At 39.6% G+C, this 19,397-nt stretch overlaps 1 long non-coding RNA gene across 1 annotated transcript in view; it reads left to right on the plus strand.

Moving 5' to 3' along the window:
- Positions 1-19,397, plus strand: part of LOC146856777 (uncharacterized) — a 923,944-nt gene that overhangs the window by 674,701 nt on the left and 229,846 nt on the right. The window contains exon 5 of the long non-coding RNA XR_014979499.1: positions 11,609-11,724. This is a non-coding gene — a long non-coding RNA (uncharacterized LOC146856777). The remainder of the gene's footprint in view (positions 1-11,608; positions 11,725-19,397) is intronic.

The raw sequence follows: 19,397 nt of genomic DNA on the forward strand, positions 1-19,397 counted from the left end.
ATACTAGTAGAAATTATCTAAAGGTAAACCTGAAAATGAAACATCATCAGAATTGCTGCAAGAAAAAAAAGAAAAAGAACAGCAATTAAACAGTCAATTAAACAGTCAATTAAACAATCAGTCAGCCACTAGAAGGAGTGGAGGTATCCATGCCACTGTTAGATTGAATATGAATAAAGTTCTTGAGTTCTCCAGGATCTTGAAAAGTCCATGTGCGATTCTGGTGAGTAACTTTAAAGATACATGGGTGAAATAGGCCATATCGAGCTCCAAGAGATCGTAGAGGAGCACGAAGGTTCAGAAATTATTTTCTTCTTGACGCCGTAGCATTGGAAACGTCTTGCGATAGAAACACTCTCTGACCCAGCCAGGCAACTTGACGCTTGGCTCTAGCCGCAGAAAGTACTGAGAGGAGGTCCGTGAATTTCAAGAAAAGAATGATGACACCTCTTGGTTTCGTTAAAGCAGATGAACGGGGACCATGTCTATGGGCTCTTTGGATACTGAGAGAAGTAGTAAGCGGCATATCCAGAAATTTCAGAAGGAAAGAGGTAAAAAATGACACAGGATCATCACCTTCCAAGGATTGCGGTAAACCGTAAATACGTAGGTTATTCCTCCTATTCCTGTTTTCTAAGTCCTCGGTATGTTGTTGGAGAGCGAGGACTGATTTTTCCAAAGAGGATATCCGCTGAGAATGAGCATGTATCTCCGAGACCTGTTGTTCCACAGACGTCACCCTATTGTCCATGGTCGACCATTTCTCCTCCAAAAATTGCATTTTGTTGTTAGTTTCTTCTACAAACGGTCGCAAGGCGCGTATCTCCTCTAGAAGTAACTCCATAGAAATGGGAGATGATGGCTTGTCCGGAGATGAAGGGTCATGCTTCAAGTGCTTAGTGGAAGAAGTAAGAGGAGAGGTCTTGTTCAATATGGGCTGCGCTGAGGAACGGTTAGAGGTGACTCCAGCCATTAGGATTGTGGCAGTAGAAGAGTCTGAGGCTGAAGAAGATGAAGAAACTGCCCCCTGAACACTCTTGGAAGGCACAAAAACAAACTTTGGTTTACGCAACTTCCCCATAGAAATTGATTACTTCCAGTTAGCGATGTAAGGAGGATTAACAATGGCCATGAAAAGCAGTTGATAACAGTGTCATAGGTAACAAGACAGACACGCCATAGGAAAGGTGAGTACGGAGCAGCAGAAACCAAAATAATCCACAAGGCATGAAATGGTAGAGTGGACCAATATATAAACACAGCTGCTTAGCAAATGACAAAAGCAAAAATGTCCACCAATAAGATCCTAGAGACTGTGGAAGAGAACTGCATCTAGTGTGGCAAACATTTCAAGGAAAGTCTACAAAGAAATCAGCATGTTCTTTTGTTTCTGCATCTGCTTAGAACAGGAAATGACAGCGCTGCATTATCAGGGTGAGATGATAAGATGTGAATATAGTCCAGAGCATGCTACCCAAAAGCATAACATGCGACGTATCCACAAAGGTGGCGTTGGTAAGCAGACATGTGAACAGCCGGTTTTATTAGGTTGCCATCAGGCCATGAGGTCAATAGGAGTCGTGACCCTAATTAGAGCCTTTTATACGTAAGTGAGCCATAGAGACAGGCATAGATAACAGGCTGTCAGTTTTATGCACCACAAAAAGCATAACATGCCACATATCCACAAAGGTGGCGTTGGTAAGCAGCCATGTGAACAGCCGGTTTTATTAGGTTGCCATCAGGCCATGAGGTCAATAGGAGTCGTGACCCTAATTAGAGCCTTTTATACGTAAGTGAGCCACAGAGACAGGCATGGATAACAGTCAGTTTTATGCACCACAAAAAAAAACAACAAAAAAAAGATAAACATCCTCCCATAAATGTGCACTTGTAAAATGGCAGGACACAGTTATTACAGAAATAGCAGGATACAGTCAGTGCAGAAATAAGGGGCCTCAGCGCACAAGTAGAAAGCGCGAAGCTCCGTGAGAGGAAAACAGTGCGCCTTCACAAAATGGCGGGCGTCATGAGGGGGTAGATGCGGTGGTGCCGATAAAACGAAAAGCCCGAGACTCCAAGATTCGGCAAAGCTCTCACCAGACGCGGCACCAATTCCGACACCAGTTGGACATATTTGCGCACGACAAAGCTCCGTAGAAGTGCAGCGAAGGCTTCACGGAAAAGTCCGGTGTGGCGGAGAAACTCCCTAGGCAGCCATCTTGCGTGGTGTCGTAGCCCCCAATATTTTATTTTGATATTAAATAGTTCAGTTCGATTCAGTATGCCTTCAATATAACATATTTTAAGGAACTTTTTACATAAAATTAGTTATCCTCCCCCTTTAGTAGACTAGGTCTTTGTCGCTTTTAAAAAGTTATGATAACAAGTTTCTTTTGTCCAAAAGTGACATTTTAGTGAAGATATTTTTTCTTATTTAAATTGCATTGGCATTGAAAGAAAAGGCATTTCAATGAATGATACATTCAGCATCGGAGGGGCCTTGTTAATGGCTCAATCTGAATTTTAAAAGTTGTAAGCTGAACAGCAGAATAGAACTCATTGAATAAAGGAAATATAAACTAGTAATCTTAATGAAGAGCTGACCTCATAATATTGAGATAACTCTTCAATGATAAAAAAAATGCTAAGGTTAAGAAAGGCTTTAAAACTCAGGCTCTGCACTCAAAATAAATACATCCAGAAATCTACAAGAGAACGCTGTGGTGACGTTCGTTGAAATGCTGAGAGTAGTTCAGGTGGTAAGTGCTACGTAGGGAATACCTATGTTAAGTGATGTAGGACCAAGTTAAGTATCACCTTCCATTCAACAAGGAAATATAATTCACCACAAATTAGAGTAACACCATATGGAGAAACTATAACAAAATGGTGAAAAAATAGGATTTTTTAGATTTCACGAATATTAACTATTTTGCAACATCCTGATGGGCATCAACTATGGTGGCTTTCTTTCGAATTCCTTCTCAATATTGAAATGCTCTGGGCAAGGGTGCCCCATGTCTACGCTCATGTTTCTGCAAGCATTGGAACCCCTGTCACAGACATCCACCAATTTCATGTCAAGGACGAAGGCTAGCATTATTCATTGAGCATCCATCTCTAAATTGCTACACCTCAGCAGCTTAAAAAGAAAATCAGTCGCAAGACCGAACCATCCAGGGTTATCAAACTGATTCATAGAATTCTGTTCACTCCAGAACCCTTCCTCTTTTCTTTGCTGCTCCTTGACAGCGTAGCAGCCCTTTTGTTCTCGGGGATTTGAATGTGTATTCAGTTTATTTATTGGCCGGCCTGTTTATTGTTATTGATGAGATATTGTGGTTTTGTAGTGCGATGTCCATTATATAGGTTAGACTCCTAATTGATGGGAGTTCTTCGTTTGTGGGTTACTTGATTCCTGTTTCTGCTAGCCCTGGAACTCCTGTTGCAACCATCCAAAAGAATGACCTCAATCTCTGATAAGTCCAAAGCGTTTGTATGTGGGATCTCAGCTTGATCACAGCGCAAGCCCTAAAACCTCTAACACGCCTGTGATGAAGCTGATGTGTTTTAGGAGAGGCGTGTCACAGCATGTTACTATTCCTCCTTGATATGATTAGAAGATCTGGAATCCCTTATGTTGTTTGATTGTTTCCATTCTGTTATGCATCAGATATACGTTAAGTCATTTTGGTTAAAACTGTGCTTTTCGCATTTAAATATGATATGCTTAATCTAAAAATTCTTAATCAATAATTATTTTATAAAGAAATCACACTGAAACAATACCATTGGCAAAATATTCTGCGAATCTTAAAAAAGGAAACTCAATAAGTAGTTTTCATAAAAAAGAAAATTGATTGTAGACACTAAGGGAAAATGGCAATTTTGAAAAAGCCTTTAAAATTATAGCAACACTGTGACATCTTTAAAATGACAGTGTTGTTTGACATCTCTCAGAGATCAATGGTTCTGAAGAATGGAAGTTAAAATCAAAATGCCATCTAAAATAGAACTGTCGTATTTCAAAAAAATATACATGACAGTATATTCAGATACCAAATATATTCCAGGCTGAAATTGTTAACAAAAAATTGCTGGCAAAATTCATTTGTGTTCACATGAAGCAAAGACAATTGAACCATGAATACATTTAGTATGCATGTGTAGACTCCATCAGGCTTTCTTTCTTCACCGTAGGAGAAAAAGGCTCTATTCATGTTGCAAATAGGAACAACTATGTAAAACCAGAAAAGAAATTACCATAGCAATATGAAAAAGCAGTCATTTTAAAGGAAACCAAGGCAGAAGGAAATCACTTCCAGATACTCTTGCTTAACATGTATTTAAATAATAGTGTGACATATTTTCAGGCAGCGATTTCAGCACAAAATACGATTTTATGGTATTTTTCAGTATCAAATGGAATAGAAAATATTTTTAAATACATTAATGCATAAAGAATGCGCTATTGACACAGAATTATATGAAAAAGAAGTAAGGAGAACTAATCAAAAAAGGTGCAGGATTACTAACCGGATATCTTCTTTACTCTTAGTTCAAGAGAATCGTGGCCCAGCCCGCTCACAAATGTAGTAATTCCTTATCATGGGAACACAGTCACTGAACACCCTTAAAAATGTTTACCCCACGATTTACAAATTTTATTGTGAACGTTTTTTTTTTTTTTTAAATAATGCCTATTACCACCCACCTGACTTTCTTTTGCAGGTATGAGGATGTGCCAAGTGTGCATTTACTAAGCTGTAAATAGAAAATTGAGTATGCAATGCAAACACAAATGTCCATAAACCACTGTAACCTTCTGCAGAAATAATTTCACAGGGCTCTGATGCATTGATGCTTTAGGGCCGGCAACCTCTATTGAGGAGGCAAGAGTAGCAAGTTGCATGACGTTACAACGCATGCCATTATCCCACATGCCGTTGCGACGTAAATCTTTACCCCGATTTGCTTTCGGGGGCACTGGACGTTGGAATAGTTTAATTTACTATTCCAACTCCAATGTGTGCAACAGTAGGAAAAGTGTTAGTGTTAAATCCAACACCTTCTACCCCCTGCTACACACCTTTCGTGTTGCAACTGAATGCGGGGTAATGGCATGCGTTGTAAAGCTTGCGGTGTAACAGCTGTTTTCCGAGTAGCCACCGATGCTTTCCTCTAGGAACCAGGAGAACACAAAGAGAAAAAACACACCTCTGAAATACACAAAGGCGCAGAATGAAATAAGAGACCACTCAGTTGGGAAGGCCAGGTGGATGAAACATCAAGACACAAATGTTTATTTTTCCGAATTCATTTTTCCTTGTTATAAAGTGGCGCAGAACCATAAAGTGCATCAGTCCGTTGGGCATTAGAACAACCTTGGACGTGTGCCATCCTCTACAAGTAGCAAGAACATAATGACAACATAGTCTAACCATATTCACAAACATACTGTTTAGGCGTAAGATGGGGAATGAAAGTGCAAGTAAGGGTCAACATTGAGCGAGAAGGAAATATACAAAGGAGGTGTGGAAACAAAACAGCGATGTGGAAACAGAAGGAGGAAGGGTAGCAGGAGGCATTACCTCCTCGCCAGTCTTCCTCACCACAGTCATTACAGAAGGAGCTTCATCACCTCCTCTAGAAAGAAAAGAACAGCCGAAACTTGACTCTGGCGAGGAAGACTCTGACTCAGAGTAATGAAGATTACCGGTGAGTAACTAGGGCATTAGGGTTGGTCTGCAAGCCACCCATGAAGCAGGTACCTAAATATTGCGATTTTGTACAGTGAATTAATTCTAGAGTGTAAGGATGCCAATCGGCGACTATTTAAAATGCTAATTAAACTGATACATTTCAATTTTTTGTGAAAAACTATTAGTACTTCTGCACATTGCAAGTTAAAAACAAAGCAAATTCCAGAGTGCAGTGGTGGTCCATGAGAAGGCTTCATTTGTAGATTTTTGAATTCTGTATATCTAGGTTTCTGATGTAAGATTTTATACACCTCTAAGATTTCTGTTTTCCCTAGATATATTTAAGGAGGTTAAAGGTATCCAGGTCGTGGTAGATGTAGGGTTTGCATTATCATGTGTGCAAAATTCATGAAATTAGTTTTTTCATGCAATTAAGTGAAATTTCTTCAAAGTTATGCAAAATTAGGTGTAATTATATGAAACAGAAATCCGTCAGTTAGGGTTATATTTTAAGGTGTAATGGGTTCTTGCATCAGTTTTTGACACAAGAATGTATTTTCTGCTCAAAAAGTGCAAAGCCCAAAAGCACAGTCAGGTACCTGCTTTCTGTTGTTCCTGTGCGTTTGTGGTTTTACAGCGAATGGTGCATTCACTGCAAATGTTTTCCGTGACTGGCACATAATTACACAAAGTGGCAAAATTCCAGGAATTTCATGGAACAAGCATAATGCTAAATTCCCCAAATTACACAGATTATGCAGGAGAGATTTAAATGTTGCGCAGGACTAGTTTGTATGTCATATAAAATTCATAAGGATTAACCGTGACTTAAAGAATTAGCCAGTGAAGTTTTCCAAGTACTGGAGAAAGGTGATCATATTTTCTTGTTCATGAACCAAACTATCAGCAGGGTGGAGAACAGCTCTTTTAGGGAAGAATGAATATGCTGGGGTACCCAACAATGTAGCAATAATATTGCCAATTCAGGATGCAACTAATGTTTAAACAACTAGGCGGTAATTGTTAGGAAGAAGCAAAGGTTTAAATTTCTTTATGGAGAATAATGCAGCTTTGGAAGCTCTATGCTCAGTTTGTCCTGCCATATATTGATGGAAATCCAAGCAGAGTCATAGAGACTTGACCTCAATTGCTAATGAAGACCATGAAACACACACTGTATAATCTACTGATGAGTCTAGATTAAATTTCATCATTTGTGGGTGGCGGATCAGGATGAAATTTATTTGTCACGGTTGGGCTTTAGTAGACTTGATGACATCCAGCTTTGAAGCACTGGCAGAGACAATATTTGAGAGTAATGCTATCCTGCACAAATGTGATCCTCAGATACATCTGTTTACCATTAACATATTGGTGGGAGGTCACACCTACCCCTTTCATCAACATTCTAAGTAGCTCCATATACTGCTTGAACTATCAAACCTTGAGGATCACTACATGTAACCAGGGTAATGTTTGATGTATAACTTCACACCTTGACCAGTGGTTGGTGGATAGTAAGGAACAGTAGGGAAGGACAAGAACCTGCAGGCCAGTTCACAGCGTATGCCCATGCATGACTCCAGGACCTTAAATAGCCTGCGATGGTTGATCAATCAAAGGCTGCAAGTCTCTAAGAATAAGGAAACAAGAAGCACCATCATGTAGCATGCAATGAAAGTCGATTGGGATCTTGAGTGTGGTTTACTCTGTGCTGCACCTGCTACTAAAAACAGAGTGAATTTTGTTTTTGAATTGAAAATACTTTATTTGATTTAAAAAAATATATAATCATAAAAGCAGAACATACACACCACACGTACAAAAAAGATAATTAAAATGGGCAAGAATTTTAAAAATGTATAGCGGCAGGGTGTTAATAATGTGACAAAGACATGAGTGTTATTGTCAAAGGCTAAGATGGGAGCCCGAAGTTATAAGAAAACCCAGAGGAAGTAAGCGTTTCATTAAAACAGTCATCAGGTAGCAGTGTCGATAAAAATCATCTGGGTCGCATACCCTGATATTGCAGGTATTGAGAGCACAGGAGAGACCAGAATGAAGTCTTGTGGGTCTACAGTTTTTGTTTTAGACATCTGTGACTCTTTTTAAAGTTGATGCCGGGCCTGCAATTTTCTGATTAAATTTACGATATGCATGATGAATAAAAATAGTAAAACTTATGTTTAAAACTGTGTTCTCTGGGTTTAAAGCCGCAATGATTGCCTGCCTTCAGGTCCGAGCTCCCAGTCTGTTCCATTCTCTAAAAACAGAGTGATAATTGGCTAGAAAATGTTTCTTTTCAATGTAGTGGGAAGGTGAATCACAATTTTTTTTTCTAAAACCTTGGCTTACAAGCTGGCTATCCATGGTAAATGTGAGAAATTATCATAATTGACCATATTGTTGGGTTCATGAGGAGGTTTCTTTAATAGGAAAGGGAGGATCCTTTAATGAGAGAGTTGGAGAAGACACCTTCCTTTAGGAATGCATTTATTTGTTTGCAATAAAGGTTGCTGAATAGATTGATGTCACTTTTGATAATCGAGGCTAGATAAATGACATGATAGTAGAGGTTAGGATTTAGACCACCTACAACCTTTCCAAGAGTAATATGGTGGACTTTCTACTTGCATGTCTCAGCAACAGTGAGGGTTTAGATTTGGTAGAGTTGGACATCAGAAAAGAGTTTCTTGTCATTTGGATCTTTTTGTGTGAAAAAGAACACAAATTCATCTCATTTACATTGTGTTGACTCTCACCAGTTTGAGAAATTATCTTGGGTGATTTAAATAGTTTGCCTTATAAAAAAGAGCACCTTCTCATTGCAGTTTTAGAAAAAAACCTTTTAAAGTAACTTTGGGGCCTTATAAATCTATTCCATTCATAATCAAATAAAAGAAATTGCAAACATGTCACAGTGTGTATCAAATTCCCACCTCACAAATGAGGGAAAGTTTTATTAGTATTCTAGGTAAAGCCACATGTGCAATGTTAACCTGCAATTTATATTGAACTGACATGACAATAAAATCTGTAAAATTTGGAGCTCTACTTTTCAGTCAAAAATCGATATTCAACCAGATACTGGCCATAAAAACACACCAAATACAATATTTATAATCAATAACAATAAAAAAAACAGCAGATACAGTCAATAAAAGATTTTAAAAATCTAAAATCACAACAGTGAGGGTTCCATGTTTTGAGCAAGAAAGATTTTACTTTGCAGAAGATTTACTAAGTTTCAAAGCAGCAAAGATGTAACAGAGTACTGCATAACAAATTTTTGGGGAGGCCAAGGATTGTAAATATCCGAATCCCTCTTTATATGAAATAAAATGCCTATGCAAAAGAATTGGGCATAGAAATCGAACCCCTATTGAGCTATAGAATCTGCAATACATTATAAAGTGTGCAGCAGATTGATTGGAAGCAGCATCACACAAACATTTCGAACATAAGGCAACCCAAGAACAAGCCAGGGCACAGGCAACTAAATGATGAATTACATTTAATATTATCCTTGCCGAATAGAATCTGTGCTGCGGGTTACTCAACCAGGTTAAATAAGATTCTGTTCCAGGAGCATTAAACATTTACATATAATTGATAGCTGCACTTAAACTGAGAGACTTTTCAATATGTGTCTCTTCTCTATAAGAGGTAAAAATCTCTTTCACCCTTCCTTTTATCTGGGAGCTTATGCCTTCTGGAAAGTTGAAAAGGACACTCAGCCCTAAATTATTAAAAACCTTTTTAACATAAGCCAGCCATGGGATAGCAGTCATGTTATCAAGATTCAGACAATCCTGTAGAACTTTCCTAGAGAAGCTGGCCCTGGGCGTGCTCCATAATTTTACTCATAATAATAAAGGGGTTATACCAATTAAAATGTTCCAAAAATCCCATCCCTAATTCTGCATGTTTGATACAACTTGTGGTAGATTTGAGCAACTTTCCTGGAACTGTATAACCCCACACTCCTGGCCCGTAAGAGCCCAGAGATAGACACTTACTTTTGTAGAATTGGATCATCTCCCTGATCGGTTTGCGCCAAATAATTTTTTGCTTTTTTGCAAAGCTCAAAATCACATCCCCAGGTATCCCCAGCTATTGCGATCTCTGACTAATTAAACTTTCCCAAGTCCCATTAATGTCAATCAGGAGGCCTAGATAATTAAAAGAAGATACTTTTTCTATTGGTATCCCTCCAATATTAAAACATTTAGACATTGTAATTTTGGGGACACCGGTCATTATAAATGATTTTTGATGATTTGCCTTAAGATTTAATTTACTCATTAAAATCATTAAAAGCAGTTAAAAGACTTTGAAGGTCATTTGCAGTTAACCCTAAGGGAACTGCATCCTCAGGGTACACAAGAATCAGGACTACATGAGAGCCGATACGCAGGCCCCTAAGGAAATGTCAAGGGGGTTAATAAAAAAATAAAAACAAAAATAGAGCTAGGATGCATCCCTGCCTCACTCCTCTACTCACCCTTTTCAGGTTTTTAAGAGTCCCCTAGAAGTGTATAACACACATTAATGGTTGTGTCCCAGGGCATAGACTTGACAAGGTCCAGCAAGGAAGAATCCACGCCCGCCTGCTCCATTAAAACCCACAATTTCTTCCTGTTAACTAGGTCAAAGAAACAAGAGAGATACATAAATGCCATGTGAAGGGCACCTCTCCTGGCCTAGAGATACTTCCCCCTCAGATAAGGTTTAAATTAAGGGCCTGCACTAACGTCCCTAAACTGGGGCTAAAACCAGATTGTGAAAAGGTCAAAAAAAGTAACTGGTCTCTTCTCAATCCTCTAGTTTTTCCAGTATGACCCGCTCAAGAATCTTAGCAAGCAGGAAAATTCTGATCACCCTTTTTCAAAATTGGAATAATTATGGCCTCACTCCAGGACTCAATAAATTGTCCCTAACTGATGCCTTCATGACTTTTGTCTAAAGAGAGGCTCAAAAGTCAGGGTTGTGTTTAAAAAGATCTATTGGAGCCACATCAGGGCCTACATTATCCTTACCACTCGCTGCAGTTTGGATGGCTGCAACAGCGGAGGGAAGACTCATAGGATCAGCCAGGCAGTCCTCCTTTATTAGCGGGGGATCAGGCCTTATAGCATTATCATGGTGCGATCTCCTCTTGATCCGTGTTAAAAACTGTGGAGAAATTATTAAACCAGTCCTGTTCAAGGATGTGACACTCAATACAGTTGGGGGATTTTCTATGAAAAAGGGCCAGTTTACAACCTCCCAGAGTAATCAGGTGTTTCTCAAACTGGCTGCTTCTAAGTCCTCCCAGGCCTTGTTTCTGATCTCATGCCTCCTCTCTTCTAGGGCTAGCCTATAGTTTTTACTTGCTGCCCTGATGCCCTCTAAATTTTCTGGAATGTCATTAGTAGTTAGACTAAACCAGGAAGTAGGAGGGCCTTCTTTTAGTGGCTTGGTTGTGATAGAGCACAGCAACATTTTGCTCTTTCATGTTTAGGGATGCATTATAATCATGGGTAGTCAGCATCTGCATATAATCTTTGTTGTGTTAAAAATCAGCGTATTGCAGTGTGAAGTAATGTTTGTCGGAGTGTTAGAGATTTTTTCATGTAATCAAAGTATTAACGGAGAAATGTGTGTATTTAGTTGAATTATATATGTGTTAAGTATATTTATGACTAATGAAATTCTATATAAAGACAATTTGTATATTCATGTATATTATACGCAAGTTTGTACTTATGTTAGCTGAATCGGGTAGGCCTGACTTCCGTTTCTCCCTGTTTGCTCTAAATGAAACTATTAGAGTTATGTGTCTGTGGAAAAGTGTTCTTTCTCATTTCTGTTAGAGGTGCAAGAATTCATCCTCATTAGTTAAAATATTGTCTTTGATTTAGGAAGTAGACAGACATAGGAAGAAGAGGATGTCTTTGAGAAAGTGGAGCTGATAATGTAGGAGGATGTCTTCCATGTCTGGACAGCCCTGGGAACCAAGGCCATCGAGCAAGAGCTTGTATGTACTATTACTTCATGGAAAATTGCCTACAAGAATGTGTTCAACTGGATGAAATAGTCACATGACGTATTAGTGGGTGTGATTTTCGACTATTGATTGGGGCTAGGGACAGAGCCCGGGGGACTTCTCAATTACCAGGAGAGGGAAGAGCAAATTAGAACGATCTCAGAAGCTTCATGCTTATGATCCATAAAACGAGAGTGTGCTTTTTTGGAAGTCTTCATGTGCTGACACCTTTCTGAGACTTGCCTGGGAAATGCTAAGTAGGGATGTCACGATAGTGGTAGTGTAGGGACAGAGAATGTTTTTGTTTATATCCCACTAATGAAAACCACTCTGTATGTGGTCTCCATGATTATTTGCGTCCTGATTTTGGAATTAGTTACTCTGTGTATGTTGCATAGACTTAACATTATTTGCAGGTTTTGCTTTGTATTAGTACCCTTTGATCTTTACACTCTCGTTCTGAGGTGTTTGTATGTCCAACTGTTACACCTGTTCCTGGCTTTGTAATAATAATAATACTAATCTGGATTAGTTGTATGTATTCCTTTGGAGGTCATGGGCAAGGTCATGGTATAATTGGCTAATGTTCGTTTCTCCCCCCACACTTACATAGCAGGCGCAAAGAGACCATCGGCCAGAGGGGGATTCCTGAGTAAATCTAAAAGGGTGGAACCCGGCTGCCTCAGTTGTATACAGCTCAGAGGCCACAAATTACTAATTTTAGTAAAACCCTTCAAAATCGTATCTGGAGCCATGTCTTCCTTTATTTGCTGAATAATTGACAGGAGTCTTATCAATTTCCGGTATACCTACTAAAAGGCTGAACTCAAAACTTAAAGAAATGGGGTTGTGATCACTAAATGGGAGCGGGCACACTTCATACTGCAAAAGTTGATCTGCAAGATCTTCTGTTAAGAACACAAAGTCTATGATGCTGCCATTGCCTCTACCAGTAAACGTAGGATGATATAAATTTCCAAGAGGGCAGTAATCCATGGTGAAAATGAAATTATGACTTAATTTTCCCTGATTTATGTATTCACCATAGGCTGAATGTTTAAAATCATTTGTAGCGTCCCTCTGAAGGTTTGAAAATTCACAGATGCAATTCTCTCGATAAGGACATTTGGTAATATTGTACTATCACTAATCCGTTGTCTTTCCACAGAATCTGACAACAGCTTCACTAATTCTTGTAAATTTTCTACTGGTTGTGTAAATTAACATTTACATTTACTACAGCCACATTTAACATATGTTTCACTTGCAGTTTCAGAATTTGATAGCACGGTCTTGAGGCTATGAATTTCACTGTCAAATTTGTAATGGCATATGAAACAAAAATAGCTAAACCCCTTTTCCCGCCCTTGCAAATGAAGGGATAGCTTGTGAACAGTATGATTTATATCCATTGAAAGTAATGGCATCTACATACCATGTTTCCTGACAGCATGCAATGTCATAGTTTTTGAGTTATGTCAGCCAATCTTCATTATTACATTTATCCCGAAACCCTTCAATGTTCCATGAAAGGAACTTGAAACCTCGCCCACATACAACATTGATCTTTTCTTTATTTGGAGTACACTTAGATAGAGCTAAAAATGGCACTGTAATAGCAAACTCCCATTGGGTGGATACCTCCAATTGACTACTTTGGGTCAGGCGTCAATATTTTTTTGTGAGCCCTGGTGATGGTTCAGATGAGTTGAGGTGGGCAAAGTTCACCATGGAGGACACATTGTGTGGGGATCTATTCATTTGGTTACATTGTATGTTGAGAGGATAGCCAAGTGGAGGTTTATAAAAGAACCCTTATGGGCAAACACTTATTTTGCTGAAAATTGGGTTAAAAAAATTCAAACAGGACAGCAAAATACGAATGCACTCTGGGTCCTTAAAACTTAAAACTATATCAGCAGATTTCTCTGTGGGGCTAACCCAATTTACTGTATGGGCCATGATAATTTTATCGACAATGGCAGATTTACCATCTACATTCCTTCTGCACCAATAAGTGAAATTATTAATAAGATTTCACAAGATTCCTGTGTGCCTTCTACTAAGGGAGGGGCTCCCACTAAAACCATGGTGAATGCAGACTATCAGGGATGTCTAGAAACTGGGGCATAAAAGCAGCCTGCTGTCGATGTGATACATTTTTGATCCCCGGGATAGACCTATCTCTGCCAACCTGAGGACAATCTGGCTTGACACTCATCCCGGCATCCTGTTTCCTTTGTTTGCTGGCACACCTAACAGTGCCAAGGTCAGGCCCCTGTACATGGTCTTGGGAGAGATACGAACCAACTGTAGAAGGCAAACCTAGTTACAGGTTCAGGTTGGTGAACTAAGTCCTGGGTTACCAGGTTCTCTTGCGGGGGTCTATTTGGCACCCTTCTTCAGTAATTTCCACTAGAGAGCTGTTTTTCTATTTTCCCCAAAAGGGAGAATATAGGCTTTAGGATATCTCATAGGAGATTTGTTATCCTAGGGTAGAACTCCTCTAAAAGGAGTTGAATCCTATCTTCTCCCCAGTGATTAGCTGAAGTATTCCCGGCCAAGTCAGGACTTAGCAAACGCTTTTGTTTGACCAAGTGTTGTTTCTTAGAGGTTGTTCCCAGTTCTCCCCTTTTCCTTTATCCACCTTTGGGTTTCAAACTTTTATCCCCACCCTCGCTTAGCATTCTAATTTCATGGTGACTGGCGGGGTGGTTGCAGAAAACAATGGGGGATAGGGTAACTACTGGTTGTATCGCCGCTGAACCATGGTCCCCACTTTTGCCAGCTGTTGAACTGTAACCATGTGGGGGTGTGAAGAAAGAGAAATTCTACATTCAGCCAGTTCTATTTCTTTATATAAAACCCCAACAGCCGACTCGAGAAAGCCATCAAGGATAGTGCTGGTGACTGGAGGCCCTAGGTTTGTCTTGCGTTTATCCATCCTAGCAAGGTTAATAGCCAGCACAAGGTTTAACCAGATACGGTGATAATAAAACAAGTAAAAATAGTTTGTGTCCTTAAAAGACATCCACCTTAGAAATTCTATAGTACCTTACAAAGTCCCCAGAATTTTGGTGCCCCTCCTGTAATGGAACCACAAGGGGGGTGCACAGCTCAGCCTCGATCGGCTGCAGACAGGCACAAACGGGTCTGTCCTTGGTCTAGGCTTTGCCCGGGCAGGGCGCATGCTGTCGGAGTGTCATAATGCCTTTACTGCGTCGGGAAGGCAGGCCCTGCCTCCCAAGTCACAGAGAATGCTTCAGGACCAAGTCCCACTCTGGCTAGCACCAGCCAGGAAAGCAGAGATCCACAAGAATCAGCGGGGCCTCAGACCGCCCTGTATTAGCGTCCTGAACTGCTGCGGGAGTGTCACAGTGCCTTTAAGGTCTCGAGAAGGCTGTCCCGCCCTCCCACACCACAGAGAATGCTGGGAAACCAAGTCCCACTCTCACCAGCACCAGCCAGAAAAGCAGGGATCCACAAGAATCAGCGGGCGGCCCTGTATTAGCGTCCTGCGTTGCAGTAGTGTCACAGTGCCTTTACGGCATCAGGAAGGCTGGCCCAGCCTACCACGCCCCAGAACATTCTGGGGGATTAAGACCTACCCCAGCCTACACCAGCCAGGAAATCAGGGATCCACAAGAATCAGCTGGGCCTTGGACAGCCCTGCATTAGCGTGTGCACAAAATGCTTAAAAGTTGATCTTACCCTGACATTTCTTTAATAAAAGCTTCACATCACATTGCAGAATGTTCCTGGTTAATGATAACATTTTGAAATGTTTGCAAGAAACACTTCATTGTTAAATAAAATGAATTCTTATTTCACACACTAAATACAATGCAGAAATAGAAAATGTTGATGTATTAACATATTTTTCTCATTTTATAATGAAGAGATGTGTTTCTGAATAATATTCGTTGCAGCAAGTTTTTTTCTATTTTGCAAAGCCTATTTTTTAGCTAACATACAATTAATTTTATTAGAAGGTTAGGAATGTGATCATGCCCATGGGAAAGGAGGTCTAGGAATCGAAATGCCTCGTTCATAGATATAGTTTTAATAATGTTTCATACTTCATGAAAATTATTTTTAAGTTCTTTTTGCGAAATCGTGAGAAAAGAAAAGGAGAGTCGGTTCTCAGAACAACACCAAAAGCTGACTGGACGAGAGGAGAAGGAGATACAATTGCAACATTTCTTTTCAACTGTTTACATTAGTACATGTTCCTAGAGTATGTTAATGCCTTTATCCCAGATCCTTGCTCCATACCCTTTATGCTGGATGCTAACAGCTTTTGTGCTGAACGCTCATTTGCCATCCCTTTCCGACCTGATTGCTAAATTCAGTTACTGCTGCTACTGCATGACTATTTTGCTTCATTGCTGGGGCATTACTACGTTTGGAGAACCTCTCTAAATGGGAAGTACAGATGTTATTGACTGGTTGAGTTTTGAGCTTTATGCTCTATCTCACTCTTGCCTCTCAAACTTGAGCTCTTTATGGGTTTGTGCTAACACAATTTTTGCCCCATTCTTTAAAATAGGGAACATGCTGAATGCATAATTTGTTCTAACCATATTTTTATGGTCAATTCTGTAATTTGACTGATACTTTTAACTAATAGAATAATAAGAGGAAGAAGACTTACTAAAATTTACTGAAATTAAAACCTTGAAATTTTACAATTAACTCTTATTATTGTCTAAATCTAGAAATAGTGATTTTAATTTGTGATGCATAGCTCCTGATCTTCTCATATACGACGGCAAAGGTCTGTCACAGAGAAGTAAGAGACAAAACACTGGAGCGGGGCTCACCCCCGTTGGTGTGAGTTAGAGCTGTTAATTCATTTATATTTAGATTGATACCAGCTCCTGTAGTTTCTGGTAGCAGGTATATGGTTTAACGTCTTGAGGAGAGGAGCTATAAAATACTTGCCTGAGTTAGAGTAATGCCCGAGTTCTAAAGCCCAATGTCCAGAACCTGAAGACTGACAAGGTGCAATTTTCAAAGGCAGCTGCTGTTTGATGGTGTGAGAAATAATAGGGTGAAGCGTCGGTGATTTGTGATTAATTGTTGGCTCTATTGAGAAGTCATTCGGAATATGAGATTTGAATGATTTGATGCATTTATATGTTCATTGTTTTTAGTGAATGAGTTGAAAAGATATCAGGTTCAGTGCAGCCTAAAATCCCGGGATACTGAGAAGTATACAAGACACTTAATAGATATTTAGACAAGTGTAGAATACACCTTAAGGTTTTCCTGTCTGCTAAAGCTTTGTTGTGTAGATCGCGAGGTACTGTCAACTATCTATACAAATTGACAATGGGACATTAATAACCTGTTGTGATTGTACTATTATTGATTGATGTTGGCAGAATCTGATTGTGAAATGGGTGACGCTGTGTTGTTTAGGGTGATTTCCCGCTGGCCGAGATTTTACTTGCGAATGTGAAAATCTTTTTGGGTGAAAGTTGGAAGGTGTAAAAACTTTCATATTTTAATTGGTAAATTGCCTTTGATTTCGTTAGTGGAGCAGACAAAGAGTGCTTATTTTTGTTTTGCATAAAGCTGCAGAATTGTGTAGAACCTGAGCAATTGCTTCAGGTGTTTCAACAGCACAGTGGGTGAGAATATCTAATTCCAAGTGATATGTGATTCTTTGTATCTCAGTTTGTCATTGGGTTAAGACCAGAGATCAGTGAGCATATCCATCAGAGTGTAGTTTGCTGGCAGAATAACTCACTTGATGAAATCCTGAGCTATGCAAAATATTGTAGTGATGAAAAAAGAAATTAAGTAGAAAAAGCTTCAGGAGAAATTTATGTTGGCCCACACAGTACGCTCAGAGAGGGTTTCAGAACAAGTCTTTTGAAGGAAATGAAGGTGGTATCCAAAGTGTTGGCGAACAAGCAGGCGTGCAAGGTACTCAAGGAGGATTTGGTGTTTCACAAGGTACAGGTGTTCTAGTAGATCTGAATTCTGGTATGAATAATGCGACTTTGAAGAAAATGACTCCTTGGCACTATCGTAACAAGATTGGGCAATGGAAGAGGGAGTGCAGGTTTGATTCTGATGGAGTAAATGAAAATACAGAGTGGAAATCTCGTACAAATGCAAAACGTGTCAGTCCAGCAGAGGCAAGCACCAATGCAAAAACAGATCCCGATGATGCAAGTTCCCCAAGCCCAGATGATCCCACAAAATATGGAAAAATCTAGATTTAATTTGAAACAGTTGTCCAAGGCGAACCTAAAGCCGTTCCAGAACCAAAATCAGAAAACATTTCAACAGTTCCCTATATTTGATAATGATTGTCTATGCTTCGGCAATTCGCAATGACAGTGCCTGAAGGGGGAGAAAGGTTACATGCTTGGTGCAGTCTTTGAGGTAGACCAGAGAGGTCCATTCGTAGAAGGTGAGGTGAATGGCCACCCATTTCATTTCTGATTGATACTGGAGCTATCAGTCCCAGTCCTATCATTCTTGGGAAAAGGATCCAAGTTGTAGGAGTTTTAAATAAACAGATCGCAAACGGAGTTTTGAGAGAAAGTTCCTGTAAAAATAGGTTCATTTGATGAAAATCCTCACTTTGTTTGTGATTCTAGTTCTGTGAACCTGCTAGGAAGAGATTAGTTGTGCAAGTTAAACTGCACAATTTACTGCACACCGGACGGTGTCAAATTTCAGAACTATGATGAGGACAATAAATTCAAAAAGGCACAACAAGATTCAGCTGTATGGTTGTTATTCGCAGTAAAAACAATTGAAGACTAACCTACTTATTTGAAAGAAACAGTGAACCCAGAAGTATCGGATTTCACAGGAAAATATATCAGACTAGTAACAGGTATAGAATTAGTCTGAGTCAAACTAAAACCAAATGCAGTGTATCCAAGAACACCAACATACAATTTGGCATCAGAGTTGCCGGAATAACACCTGTAAATGAAGACATGCTGATCAAAGGAATATTGAGGGAATTGTTGGGACTCCATGCAACTCTTGGTTCGTGGATTTACAGAAGCCCAAAGGTAAGTATCAAATTATGCAGGATCTCTAAAAATTAATAGCATTGTTGCTCCATGTTGTCTCGTAGTATCGAATCCAGCCACTATAATTTACCAGATCCTGTGCACTGCAGAATGATTAACTGTTATTGATCTTTGTCCATTTCTCATTGCCATTACATGAAGATAGTCAATACCTTTTTTCCTTCGTGTTTCAGCAGAAAGTTTTAGCATGGTGCAGAGTCTCACAAGGGTATACAGGGAGTCTTTCCATCTTTAACCAGATCTTGAAAATGAATCTGGAGTCATTGCAGATGTCCTACAAATCATTACTTGTACAATATATAGACGATTTACTGGTGACATCAGAGACACAAAACGTCTGTAAGCAGGATACGATTGCACTCTTATATAACCTAAGAATGGACACAAGGTGTCTCTAGGAAAGTTGCAGCATTGTCAAACTGAAGTTCAGTATCTGGGACACAATATTGAGTAAGGAGCATGAAAGGTGTCACCCGAGAGGGTAGAAGCAATTCTTCTGATGAATCCACCTCGAACACAAAGAGAAGTCAGGTAGTTTTTGGGAATGGCTGGCTACTGTAGACAGTGGACACCAAACGTTTTCCTAGTGACTAAGCCTTT

Source organism: Triturus cristatus, chromosome 3_2, assembly GCF_964204655.1.
Source record: "Triturus cristatus chromosome 3_2, aTriCri1.1, whole genome shotgun sequence".
Classification (NCBI taxonomy): domain Eukaryota; kingdom Metazoa; phylum Chordata; class Amphibia; order Caudata; family Salamandridae; genus Triturus; species Triturus cristatus.